Source organism: Ambystoma mexicanum, chromosome 2q (assembly GCF_040938575.1).
Source record: "Ambystoma mexicanum isolate Mex_15411 chromosome 2q, UKY_AmexF1_1, whole genome shotgun sequence".
Classification (NCBI taxonomy): domain Eukaryota; kingdom Metazoa; phylum Chordata; class Amphibia; order Caudata; family Ambystomatidae; genus Ambystoma; species Ambystoma mexicanum.
In genome coordinates this window covers 286343586-286356856 of record NC_090924.1, presented here as the reverse complement: position 1 = coordinate 286356856, position 13271 = coordinate 286343586, and positions in this window count along the sequence as shown.

The following is a 13271-nucleotide window of genomic DNA, read 5'->3' as shown; positions in this document are numbered from 1 at the left end:
CACTACCAGCTACACCTCCTCAGAGGTATCCTTCCTTTCCTCTCCTTCCCCCAGAAGCTCACTGTCTCTATAGCCCTGGTTCTCTCGAAGCTGGACTACTGTAACAGCCTCTATCTAAATCTTCCTGCCTCTACTGTCCGCCCTTTGCAACTCATCCAGAACAGAACTGCGAGACTTGTCCTTGTCCTCAAGCCCATGGACCGTATCTCTCCAGGACTGAAATTACTACACTGGCTCCCAGTGGCTGCGAGGATCAAGTTCAAAACCCTCTGCATTGTCCACAAGGCCTTCTAGGGCCTTGGGCCAAAATACCTTCAACTCCCTCTTCCTAAATATCTTCCTTCTCGAGCTCTTCGCTCATCCGCCTCCAACTCCCTCATGGTCAGCCGCATTTCCAAACAACAAATTGGTGGCAGATCTCTCTCCGCTGCAGGGGCCTCCCTCTGGAACAGCCTTCCTGCCCCGCTGAACCTTGAGGAGAACCATCTCCGGTTCCGGAAGCACCTCAAAACCTTCCTCTTCGCCTCCGCTTTCTCTCCCCCTCTCCCCTGCTAAAGTTACTAAACTGCACTGAATCTGCAACTGGGCCACTCACCTTCTCGGTCCTTGGCCCAGCCACTCTCCCCTGCACTGCCTCCCTGGCACCCCCTGCACTACGGGACTGTGTCTGTATCCCTACAGCCCCTCCTTCCCAACACTTATCTGCACTTACTCGCACTGCCACTAGCTGGCCCTTGTTGCTTTCCTGTATGGTATTACCATGTACTGCACTTTCCCCTCTCCCTTTCCCCTTGCACTTCTCCCTTTCGCCTCCCCCCTTGCACTTGCGCGATCTGAATGACACCTGGCCTAGTAGGATCGTTGTATGTCTCCCCTTGTTTTTTCCCCCCTGCCTCGTCGTGCCTTGAAACACTTGTGTCTAGGCACGTTATAAATACCATATCATATCATATCATATTGTGCATGGTTCTGTGATGAATCTTGCAGGGTTCACTGTTTTGCATCTCACTATGTGTATGTTTGCACTAAACAGAATTATTTCATACACTGTGGCTCTCTGCATTGTGAGTGTGCTCTTTGATCTTTCCAATATAGCAAATAGGGAATGTTCCACGAACAGTGTCACGGAACACACCATCACTATTGTTGCACTTTTCTCAATTGCGAACGCTGCGGCTGCGAGAGATTGGTCGCAAGCGAAGTGTCTTTGCATTACTGCATCCAGTGTTCCACTACAATAGGCCAGTGGCTTGCATCCCAACGATGTTTTTTGTATCAGTTCTGCTGTCATGAGTGCCCCTTTGCAATGTGAGAACAGATAAAACTAGCGCTCATAGTCTCGGTTTGCGAGTACTGGCGCGCTTGAAATTAGCTCTTTAAGTGATGTGAAGGCATCATCTAGTTCTGCTGACAATTGTATTTCTGTGTTTTCTCTTTGAGCTTCTTTGAGTCCCTGCAGTAATGGCCTTGTGTATGCTGCATACTCTAATATCCATGCTCGGCAGTAGTAACACATGCCGAGAAATTTCTGCATTTCCTTCACTGTTTTTGGCTTACTTACTGCTCTATTTGCAGCCACTCTGTCTGGTATGATTCTCTTGCCGTCTTTTGAGATTAGTTGTCCCAGGTACAACACTTCTTGTTGAAAATATTGTAACTTTCCTATATCCACCTTGTAACCTTTGTGGGCCAACAATGTCAAAAGTGTGATAGAATCTTTCCTGCACTCGTCCTCATTTTTTCCACAAATCAGAAAATCATCGACGTACTGAATAATTAATTGTGTTGTCTGTGACCACGTTTCCTAGATTTTCGTGTAGAATCCTGTTGAATATACTTGGGCTTTCACAGTACCGAGGGGAAGTCTGCAATGTTCGTACCTTTTTCCTCCCAGTGTAAATGCTGTTAGATATCGAGACTCTTCCTCGAGTGGTACTGAGAAGAATGCGTTCTACAAATCGACCACTGTGAAGTGAGACGCATCTTTTGGGATGCTGTATAGAATTGATGCAGGATTGGGGACCAATGGGAACTCCTTTTGGATGACGTCATTGAGAGGATCATCCTCCTAGCTCCGCCTTTTGCTTTTTTAATGGGGTAGATACAGGTATTGCATGGTGAATTTGAAGGAACGATTATTCCCTGCGTTAACAATGCGGTGATTGTTTCTTTTATCCCCTCTTCTGCTTCCCGAGACAGGGGGTACGGTTTGACTCTGGGTAATAATGCTCCTTGTTTGAGTTTTATCTTAACTGGTGTCACCTCATGCAACAGTCCCACATCATGTGGGCTGGTGGTCCATAGGTCACCCGGCACTGATTGCATGTCATTGTCAAAGAATGAAGGTGGTGCTCCTACCACTGCCATCAGTTGCACTGGCACCTGTCTTGTCTGTATCATTATATCAGAGGGGATTGCTATTTCCATTATTATTTTCCCATTACTTTCTGAATCTGTGAAGAGCTCATCATCTGATAAATCTCGCAGTGCAATGTCGGCATTGATGCTTAACACTGTGCGCCACTTGCTGCCATGTATGTCCATTGTAAAGGTGAGGGTGCACAAAACTCTGCTTATTGATATAGCAGGAACAACAACTGTTAGGGAAAAAATTATTTTAGACTGGATACATGATTACAAATGTATACATTTCTTTTAATATTCTCTTTTTTTTTTAAAGTATTTTTGTTAAAAAAGACTATTACAAATTCCAACATACATTCATCAAAACTTTCATACCATTCAGTACATTGTATAAGTGCGGGGTTCCACAATTAACAAATATTTAAAGCATGATTGTTAATTACAATATGCGAGACACCGGAAAAAACACATTGGGTTTTCCTATAAGTTGAGATATGTTTCGGCCTTTCTAAGAATACCATTGTGGTCAGCGGTGGTCAATAAAATAGTTATTCGGCCATCTTCAGGACGATCTTGCTTATTGAGAAGATTAGTTTCTTTCCCATTAAACATGAAAACTGTCAAATCTAAAAACATAAATATACATATGTTAAATTTTGAACCAGTCTACCCCAACCTGACTAATCTCAGGGTGATGGCCAGTTATGTTAGTATACTGCGCCTAAATAATGCACCCACCTGTGGTCGGCATGAGTGGTTAAAGACCATGGAGTGGAGGCTTCTGAAACTGTGCTGTGTGTACCAGGAGCCGGAGCCCTATTTACAGGGAACATAGGAAAGACACTGAGTCGTCTATACATCATTACGATGCTAAGAAGAGTTCTGGTAAGCCAAAATAATTAAGCACTTACGGGTGGCACCTCTATGTAGGTGAGTCTTCAAAATCTTCAAAAAGAATATTAAACATGGACAGCTGTCTTGAATTCAAGCTTGGTCCTGCAGATTTCATCTGTAATTTTGCCTATAGAAAAAGGCAAAATAAATCAGTGATGTGATATTCAAAATGACATCACTTCTACTATTTTTTCATTCAATATGTGGTGTTTGAGACAGCATGGTAACAAACATGCTGTACGCAACGATTTCATTTGGTTGACTTAATTTTGAGTCTAATCAAACACTTACATTAGAAATGGGGACTTCTCCCATCTTTGTTTACTTTTTCTCGTGCCCTGGGTTGGTAATCACGGCGTGTCACCGCGACGGCAACACGAGAAAGCACAGGGGCTCATAAATAAGAAGCCTGGCACTTGTCAGATGTTTCAACATTGTATGTGCTTGTTCACCATATTTATTTACGTTGGGCTGCGCCCGAAGTTAACAATGTTGGTGAGCCGCAGCAACAGCTCGAGAGATTCGGAGAAACCGTACAGATGTCAAAATGTATAAACAACACGGGAACAACTTAAAAAGCTGATTAAAAGATAGAGGCTACCCAAAAACTACAATACACAGAGCATATAAAAGAGCGCTACACATGAATCAAGCCCTCACTTTAGAACCATCTCAGCGTCAGCATGAGGAAGATAAAATCACATGTGTGAGCACATACAGTCCAATCAGCAATAACTTGAGAAAGATTATCCGTAAAAATTGGAAAATGTTACACACTGAAGATTTCAACCCCTCAGTACCCAGATTCGCATTCAAACGACAACAAACTATCAAGGATAACTTAGTACACACATAGCAGTACAATAAACAAATGAAGACCTCACAGACATCCCTTTGGGGATTACCCCCTGTAGTTGGTCACCATCGATGTGGACATTGTTCTGGGTGTGCGCAAACAGCCACTATGAAGGAAATCACTCTCTGTAACACTGTTGTTCATCTAAAAGACTTTACTAACTGTCTTACTCCCTGGGTAGTGTATGCTATTAAGTGCCCTTGTGATCTGGTATATATTGGCAAAACAATAAGGCATGTACGCCAATGAATTAGCGAGCATAAATCCTGCATTCGCAACCAAGAAGAAAATAAACCACTAGTAGCCCACTTCTTGAAAAAACAACATAAATGCACTGACCTAACATAGTGTGTCATTCAAGTCATCAAACCATTCCCTAGAAAAGGGAACAGAGATCAAACTCTGACTAGATGTGAGCAAAAGTGGATTTATAATCTCAAGACAGTGAAATATGGGTTAAATGTATCCGTTGAATGGAGCTCATTCCTTTGACATCTGGAATAGAGCGAGTAATTCTACAATGTTGTAGCCCTATCTTATATTCAGTCACTTTTAAGATCGACCTTTGCCTAAACCAGGTTTAATAATTTATGTCTGCCCGATGGGAGGGCACACAAGATGGTCACGATCGTTGGCATACACTCTACCTACCACAGGTTTCCTAACATTAAGCATTATGGGCAACTAGGGTTAAAGGTTTTCTCCGCCCTCCCTTTCCCTGTTACTTTCTTTAACAGGGGTCACCTTTTCCTAACAGGTGACATCTCTACGAGGTATGCTCACTCCAAACATAAATTTAGTTCGAAAGGAATTAAGTATGATTATAGAACTAGGGGCCATATATATAATCTCTGTGCCTTTGCTAAACGGGATTCATTAATAAGAGTGGCAGTCCTTTGCATTTGCCACTGTATAGATAAATCTAAATATGGATTAATAGTCATTAAAGAGCCCATTGGTGGTTCGACACATTTTTCTTGTATTTCTTTTTTCACAAGAATCAGTCACTTTTCTTACCAACGTGGCTATGTACACGCCCCTTTCTCAATTTCAGATCATTAGCATCTTCTGATTTTTGATACAATTTTTTCTGTGCCACTAAGCCGGGTGCTTTCATTCTCCATGTCTAAGCGGTCACGTGTTCTTCACGTCTGCGCTTTCCGAGTCACCTGACCCATAAATAATGGTCTCGCCCCCTTTCTCAGAGTTACCAGCAACTTACACGCAGGACGGGCGCACGATTGAGCAGCTAACGAACTGCAGGTAAGTGAATTGCCCCCGCTCCTGAGTACTTTTGTTCTAGTTATAGAATCTTGCAGACACGTGTTAAGCGTGCATTAATATCTCTATGGTTTTAAACACGGGGTCTTTGCTGGGCTTGCTACTGTTAGCCTTTGTAGCCCTCTCTCGAGCTGTTGCTGCGGCTCACCAGCATTGTTAACTTCGAGCGCAGCCCAACGTAAATAAATACAGTGAACAAGCACCTACAATATTGAAACATCTGACAAGTGCCAGGCTTCTTATTTATGAGCCCCTGTGCTTTCTTGTGTTGCCGTTGCGGTGACACGCCGTGATTACCAACCCAGGGGACGAGAATAAGTAAACAAAGATGGGAGAAGTCCCCATTTCTAATTTAAGTGTTTGATTACACTCAAAATTAAGTCAACCAAATTAAATGGTTGCGTACAGCATGTTTGTTACCATGCTGTCTCAAACACCACATATTGAATGAAAAAATAGTAGAAGTGATGTCATTTTGAATATCACATCACTGATTTATTTTGCCTTTTTCTATAGGCAAAATTACAGATGAAATCTGCAGGACCAAGCTTGAATTCAAGACAGCTGTCCATGTTTAAGCTTCTTTTTGAAGATTTTGAAGACTCACCTACACAGAGGTGCCACCCGTAAGTGCTTAATTAGTTTGGCTTACCAGAACTCTTCTTAGCATCGTAATGATGTATAGACGACTCAGTGTCTTTCCTGTGTTCCCTGTAAATAGGGTTCCGGCTCCTGGTACACACAGCACAGTTCCAGCAGCCTCCACTCCATGGTCTTTAACCACTCATGCCGACCACAGGTGGGTGCATTATTTAGGCGCAGTATGCTAACATAACTGGCCATCACCCTGAGATTAGTCAGGTTGTGGTAGACTGGTTCAAAATGTAACATATGTACATTTATGTTTTTAGATTTGACAGTTCGCATGTTTAAGGGGAAAGAAACTAATCTTCTCAATAAGCAAGATCGTCCTGAAGATGGCCGAATAACTATTTTATTGACCACCGCTGACCACGATGAAATTCTAAGAAAGGCAGAAACATATGTCGATTTATAGGAAAACCCAATGTGTTTTTTCCGGTGTCTCGCATATTGTAATTAACAATCATGCTTTAAATATATTTTATTTGTGGAATCCCTCACTTATACAATGTACTGAATGGTATGAAAGATTTGATGAATGCATGTCGGAATTTGTAATTGTCTTTTTTAACAAAAATACTTTAAAAAAAAAGAGAATATTAAAAGAAATGTATACATTTGTAATCATGTATCCAGTCTAAAATAATTTGTTCCCTAACAGTTGTTGTTCCTGCTATATCAATAAGCAGAGTTGTGTGCACCCTCACCTGTGTTTTGACAGGCCTAAGAGAGAGGGGTAGTCAGTCTGGGCTGTTTCCTTTTCTCCTGTAGAACCTCCCTTGCTCCTTTCCTGACCTTCCGAAAACAAAAAACTTTGGGAGTACCCATTTCTATAAATATGTCCATTGCAAAGACCGCTATTCTTTGTACTGAGATCTGAACGGCATGTAAGTTTAATGACATCACTTTTCCTGGCACTATCTCTGGGCATGCTATGGGGCGGAAAACAAATTCTGCAGGCACCCTCCAATCTAGGCGCTTCAATTCTGGGACCACCCGTGCCAGTGTTTTTAACCCCTGGATGAACATGCCTGGGTCTACTGGTATACCGCATACTTCTGGTGCTGTTGCTCATGTGTGTACTACCAACATCACTCATAATGGGCAGATCCCGGGGGTCGAGCAAACTATCCCCCTTTTTGTAAAAGAAATAGTCATGTTGAGCTTGCTGAGGAGGTCCCTCCCAAGCAAGTTGATTGGGGATTGTTCGTAATACAACAGCGGTGTTCTTACTGTTTTTCCCCCCACTGTTACATCCAAATCTTCTGTGTAAGGAACTCTGACTACCACCGCCCAAGAGAACTCCTGTGTCTCCAATTTACGATTAGATAACGTAAACCTGCCTTCACGTAGGCATGATTTTTCAGCTCCCGAATCTACCATAAAAATGAATTGTTTGTTCCCTATCTCCGCCCCTATCTATGGTTCCTGTGCTGCATCGAGGGTCGTCGACAGTACTGGACACGCAAGTGCTCTCTGTGGGCTGTCCTATGCTGGGTGTCTCGGGTACCCCCTTGGCTGAAAACATTTCCTGATACCACGGCCACCCTCTTAAAAGCGTGCGGGGTGCACCATTTGCGGCTGTGGCGAAGGGGTTACCCTGGGTGTATGGCATGTGCTCGCGGTTTTGAGGGTGTTGCTGGAAACTGTGTGTTTGCTCCCTGCGTTCTTCTGGTTACCTTTGATCTTGCTATTCTTGTCCCCCTCCATTGCCCACCGGTAGGCCGTATGGGCTTCCCTGGTGGGGGTGGCCATACTGTTGATCGTTTTGGTAATTGTACATTGGCCTGCTTCTATATTCACCTGAGAAATGCCCCACCTCCAACAATTCCAGCAGTTTCCTTGCCCTCCCCGGGGCCCTTGTGGTCACCCGTACTCGCCATTCCCTCCGTATCCCGCGCCACCCCCTCTGTTCCCTCTGTACCCACCTCTTCCTCCCCGGGTGCTCCACACTTGCCACTGCTGTCCTCCATACTGTTCCTGTCCATTCCACTGTGGCTGACCTTTCCCTGCCCAGTTTGCTGCCATACTCCCTTGTATCGCTACCGACCCCTACTCCTCCTCCTCTGCGTCCCTATCTAGAGGGTGTGCGGCTACAGCTGCTGCGACCTTCACCAGTTTCTTTTGTATTATTTTGCCTCATCTGCCAACCTCCTCTGTGCTATCTCCTTCTCCCTTTCTTTTATTCTCTTGCAGTGATGTACTATTATGCTTTGAATTTCAGGCCAGCCTTTTGCTTGAATCCCTGCTATTTTGTCGTGTGCCCTTTGAACTTCTTTTGGGAGCCCTTTCTTTAATATGAAATAAAACAAAGATGTTGACTGATCCCAGCCCGTATCCTTTTCCGCCCTCCACATCTCCTGCATCCTTAAGATGAATTCCAGATCATCCTCCCCCTCATTCATTGTACATTGCATGACTGATTAAAAATCTGGTGTATCTGGGAACGTTTCCCTCAATGCGTCCCAGATCCTGGCACGTACTGTATTAAAAGAGGCACCATCATGGCGGTCACAATCTAATGTTATCCCTGGGAAACCGGCCATTGTCCAAACCCTGTCGGCTTGGTCACCCACTGCAGACACTTAGAAGTTTTTAACATCGCCAACAGCTAATGGTCCTCCCGCTTTGTGCTTCTCTAATGCATATATCCATTTACTTGCTCCCCCCGACACCAGGGGGAATCATTTCAATAAGTTGGCTTTATCCATCTGAGCCCAGGGAATGTAGTTTGAGCTCCCCCCCCTCCTCTATGTATCAGAGGTAGCTGTAACTTACTTTTTGTTCCTTTCCCACTACTCACCTTTTGCCCTTTTCTCCCCAATGTTGCCATTATCCCCATTCTATTCCTCAATCTCCCCGTCCACTCTTCTTCCATTGCCCTCCCATAGGTGTTTCATCCAGCCTTTCTGACATTCCCCCTGTTGCTACCCCAAGTCTTCCTGCTTCCAACTCATCTTCCTCTATGTCACACCACAACTCCTCCATTCCTCCAGGGGCCATTCCCCCCTCCCCTGTGCTTTCTCCGGGTGTGTGTGGTTCCAATTCTATTATTCTAGTTGGCTCTTCCTGTATTCGGAATAATATTTCCCCCTTTTTCCACCCTTCCTCAGAGGACCTGACAAGTGCGTGTGCCCTAGGTGTTTGCTCAGTTCTTGACATGTTTGACCCACTTTGCTCACATATATTTTATATTCTAGATAGCGCACTCCGGGCCATTGAGAGTCGGGAGTCTAGGTCGTCTGTTCATTTTCCAATATCTACTGTAGGAGTACTTACCTGCCCACTAGTTCGGGGACAATCATATGGTGGTGATGCAGTGGGTCGTGGGACAACTGCGGGAGTGGGTGTGGACACAAACACGGGGTCACTGTACCCCTCAGCGGGCACTGGCTTATTCAGGAGGGGATACAACCGTGTTACCTCTTTTGACCCTTCCTTCCCTTTGCCTTCCCTTTCATTTTCTTCTATTGCCAGAGGAGAGGTGACCTGCTCCTGAGCTTATTCCTTCCTTTTAATTGGGGCATTTCTTCAAACAGTCTCCGAAGATCTACTATCTCTCTCCTGTTGTGGAACTGTTGTCCTCTGTATTTTATAAACATGTGGCCACCATGTCAAGAACACTTTAGTCGAATGACCCTCCTTGGGGCCATACCTGGGGTAGTCCCTCCCCCTTTAGTTCTGTGACCCACTGGTCATTGTACTTGGTTATGCGTTCTGCGTAACCTGGTAGATTTTTACAAATATGGGCAGGGGTGTTTCGGCCCCCATGTTGTTCCCCTGTCTTCCACCCACTTGTGTCACCTTACGTTAATTAGGGTACCTTGTACGTATACTTACAATGATAGCAGCTCTTAGATACTTATATATCTCTGTCACACCCTGGGTACTTTATGTCACAAGGTCACACTTACCATGACCACTTTTTTCATCAAATCCTGATACAATCAATTTATCACTTTGTCACCAAATTTGTAGTAAAAAGAGAGCATACCATATTCAACGCATGATGTCACTTTGACAAACGTTTACTTACAACACACAACATACAGCCCCCTTTTCTTCTGCCACTGTTTCTTATTCTAAGGATCCCTTTCCCGCTGACCCGTTACACCCTCTTCCCTTTGAAATGTCAGACCTTTTTTCCCCTTGCAGGATTAGAAAAATGAGAAAGAAAAAAGCGTTCTAATTTTTACACCGAGCCTTAATCTTCTAAGACTCTTACTTATATTTTCCCTTGTTTCACTTATTCCCAGTATTAGTCAAGATAGCACTATGCAGCGCCGCCTTTTACCCCCTTGCAGAGCTAGGATCCCATCTTCCTTTACCTCGTAATCCTTTTAACTTATCCTAATGGCCATATGCAACAGAAAGAAAAAGAGAATGAAATCAACAGTTAATTTACCCCTAAGAGAACCCCCTTTAGCTTATCCTAACCTCGTACACTTCTATCAATATCCGTCTCCTTTTCATATCACTCACACTTAATACTCACATGCCCATCTGGACCCGAGACTCTTCGGACTCGATCTGTCCAGGCGGCGCTGTCTCACACTCAATGGCCGCCCCCGGCGATCGGTACTAAGGGTTTTTTGAAGTGGGACCCGTACCCTCTCGCCCTACTGCGTGCACATGTCTAAGTTTACCAGTTGCCGTAGGCGGGCAGCTCTCTCAGGGGGAGTGCTGTGCTTCTCCACTGTGGCCGGGGATGTCTCGTGCCAAAAGTGGACAAAAAGACAAATCACATCTAAGGGGTCACAACTTGAAAGTAAGTGTCCCCCAAAAGGCATATAACACTCCCCAATGAGAGTTAATGATGGACACACCCCTGGAGGGAATGAGACCAAGACCAAGTGTGGTTGAGATTAAAAGTCTTTTTATCTAAATTGATATAAGGCATGCAAAGGACTCTGCAAACTCTCAGGGCCCTCTGTCTGACAATAGTAAAGACAGTCATTTATATTACAAATACACGTCATGCATGAGCTAAGCTATAGGGGCCACATAGTCTTTGGCATTGGATGGCGACAACTAGCTACTGTGCGGCTGCAGGCACGGTGCTCCATGATTGGGAGATGGCCTTGTAACTTCCTGCGGGTCTCTGTTCACGGAACAGCATGATTGCTCTTACAGGGCAGGGTGGCTGGGGGGGCTCGGGGGCATTATGTAAGGGGCACAATTTTATAATTGACATATTCTCATGTTTACTGAATCAATACAGTGGAAAGGTTTTCATTAACATCACATCATATAACATTAATTACTCTGTTGCTTTGATCCCACGGGGGGGAAAAATATACACAAAACGTGAGGTAGAACTGGTTGGAGGATGCATGGGTTTCAGTGACATATCACAACTTTAAACATGTGATTAGGATTTGTGACTCGAGGATCGGGGATACAACAAGTTCATCTAATCATTTCAACCACAGCGGATGTGGCTCAGAACTTCAAATAACTCACAAATATCATAACACTCTCAATCATACTATACACAAGCATTTTATATATTGCTCTTTTACTCTAGCAGCAAACATTGGTCAGTAAAATGAGCCTTTGAGTGTCCATACGCTTGACACCCTTACACAGAAATGTTCTGGGGTAGACAGGGGTCGTACCATATTAACGCGGGCAACTGGCACTATGGGTTTTGAGATTTTCAGCAAAAGACTTAGCAGTATTGGATAAGGCTGGCAGACCCAGGGGTTTAACATTCGTGTTTAACACGTCAGCTCGGGGAACAGGGTTGGGGGGTCATGCGCACCATATATCATGGGTGTGGGGGGCTGCACAGGGTCGAGGTATACTTGATAGGGACGACTTTATTCTTTCCCAGACCTCAACTAAAAGTCAGGTCACTGCCAGGGCAATGATGTACTGCAGAAGGTAAATGATACAGTGTTTGTTCTGTTACTTGTTCGCATCTAGTTGCTCGTGAGAACAGGCCTTCATCGGATCCACCATGAGGAGGAGGCTGGGGGAAGTGCAGGGCTCGCTGTGCGCGGGCAAGTGGTGGGTGAGCTGCAGCTTCCGCAGGCAGCCTGTTCCACAGAGGCCTGGGTTCAGTATGCTCAAAATGCCGTCTAAGTGTATTACAAAATGGAGTCTATGTTATCCTACAAGGTGAGGCGTGCAGCCCCACGTGTCGATCCGCAGCCGCTCTGCCTCCGGGGCCCAGGTGCATGGGGGCTGCTGATGAGTCATGAGCCTCACGTAGGGGTGCAGTGTGGGGGAGGAGGGTCCTAAAGACCTTTCCACCCATACAGCGATAAGGGGTTAACGGCACCACTAAAGGTGCCGCAGCCGTTAACCCCTTACCACCCTATTACGAGGTCCGCTTGCGGGACCCACTCAGGACGCCTGGTTTTACCAGACATCCTTAGCGGGTCCCGCAAGTGGCCCAGCATGCTAACAACGGGCCCGAATGCATACACCTTTCACTATATTTCCCCTTTCAATAAAATAGCTTTTAAACAGGGTTCCCCAAAATTCTTTTGATTGGCATTTAGGATTTATTTAATTCTTCACAAATTTGGCAAAATAATTTGGCATCATGGTAATCACTTTTGGTTTATCTTGTAAAGTACCAGGATAGGTCTGGACTCCAAATGGCCTTAGGATGCTCAGCCAGGAATTCTGTTCCTTACATTCCACGCACCTGCTCTTAAACCCCCGCTCAGATAATGTGAGCTGCTTTTCGAAAATGCCTCTGCATTCAGTCCGAATTGGGGAAAGACCTTTTTTAAGGCGATTTCCCCATTATTCCATCCTGGATGGCTTCAAATCTGCTCCTCCCCGTTGCATGGTCTAGTTTGCTATTCTGTTTTTACCAAAAAACCCTTCTTCCTCTGTGCTTAAGTGTTGATACATAGTAAACTTAATCCATGCAGAATTAATTGACACAGCACTTATGGGTTGCACTGAAGCTGTGATCGGTTCCTTTTACTTTCACACACCGACCAAGGTACTTCTCGTTGCTTCCATTGTTCCATTGAATTCTCTGTGTCATAGAGGGGTGTCAGCTATGAGATAGCCATCCCACCCCTTTATGAATAAGGAATCAAAATTGGCCGACATTTTTCTTATAATTATCTCTATGGATATGTGATATTATTCAAAATGACATATTCATACTCGGAAGAATATTCGGAACTTGGTCATACCATGTATGTTCCTGTTACTTCATGAATAGCAGAGTTATTCAAATATGCATATTATTAATAAACCATAGAGT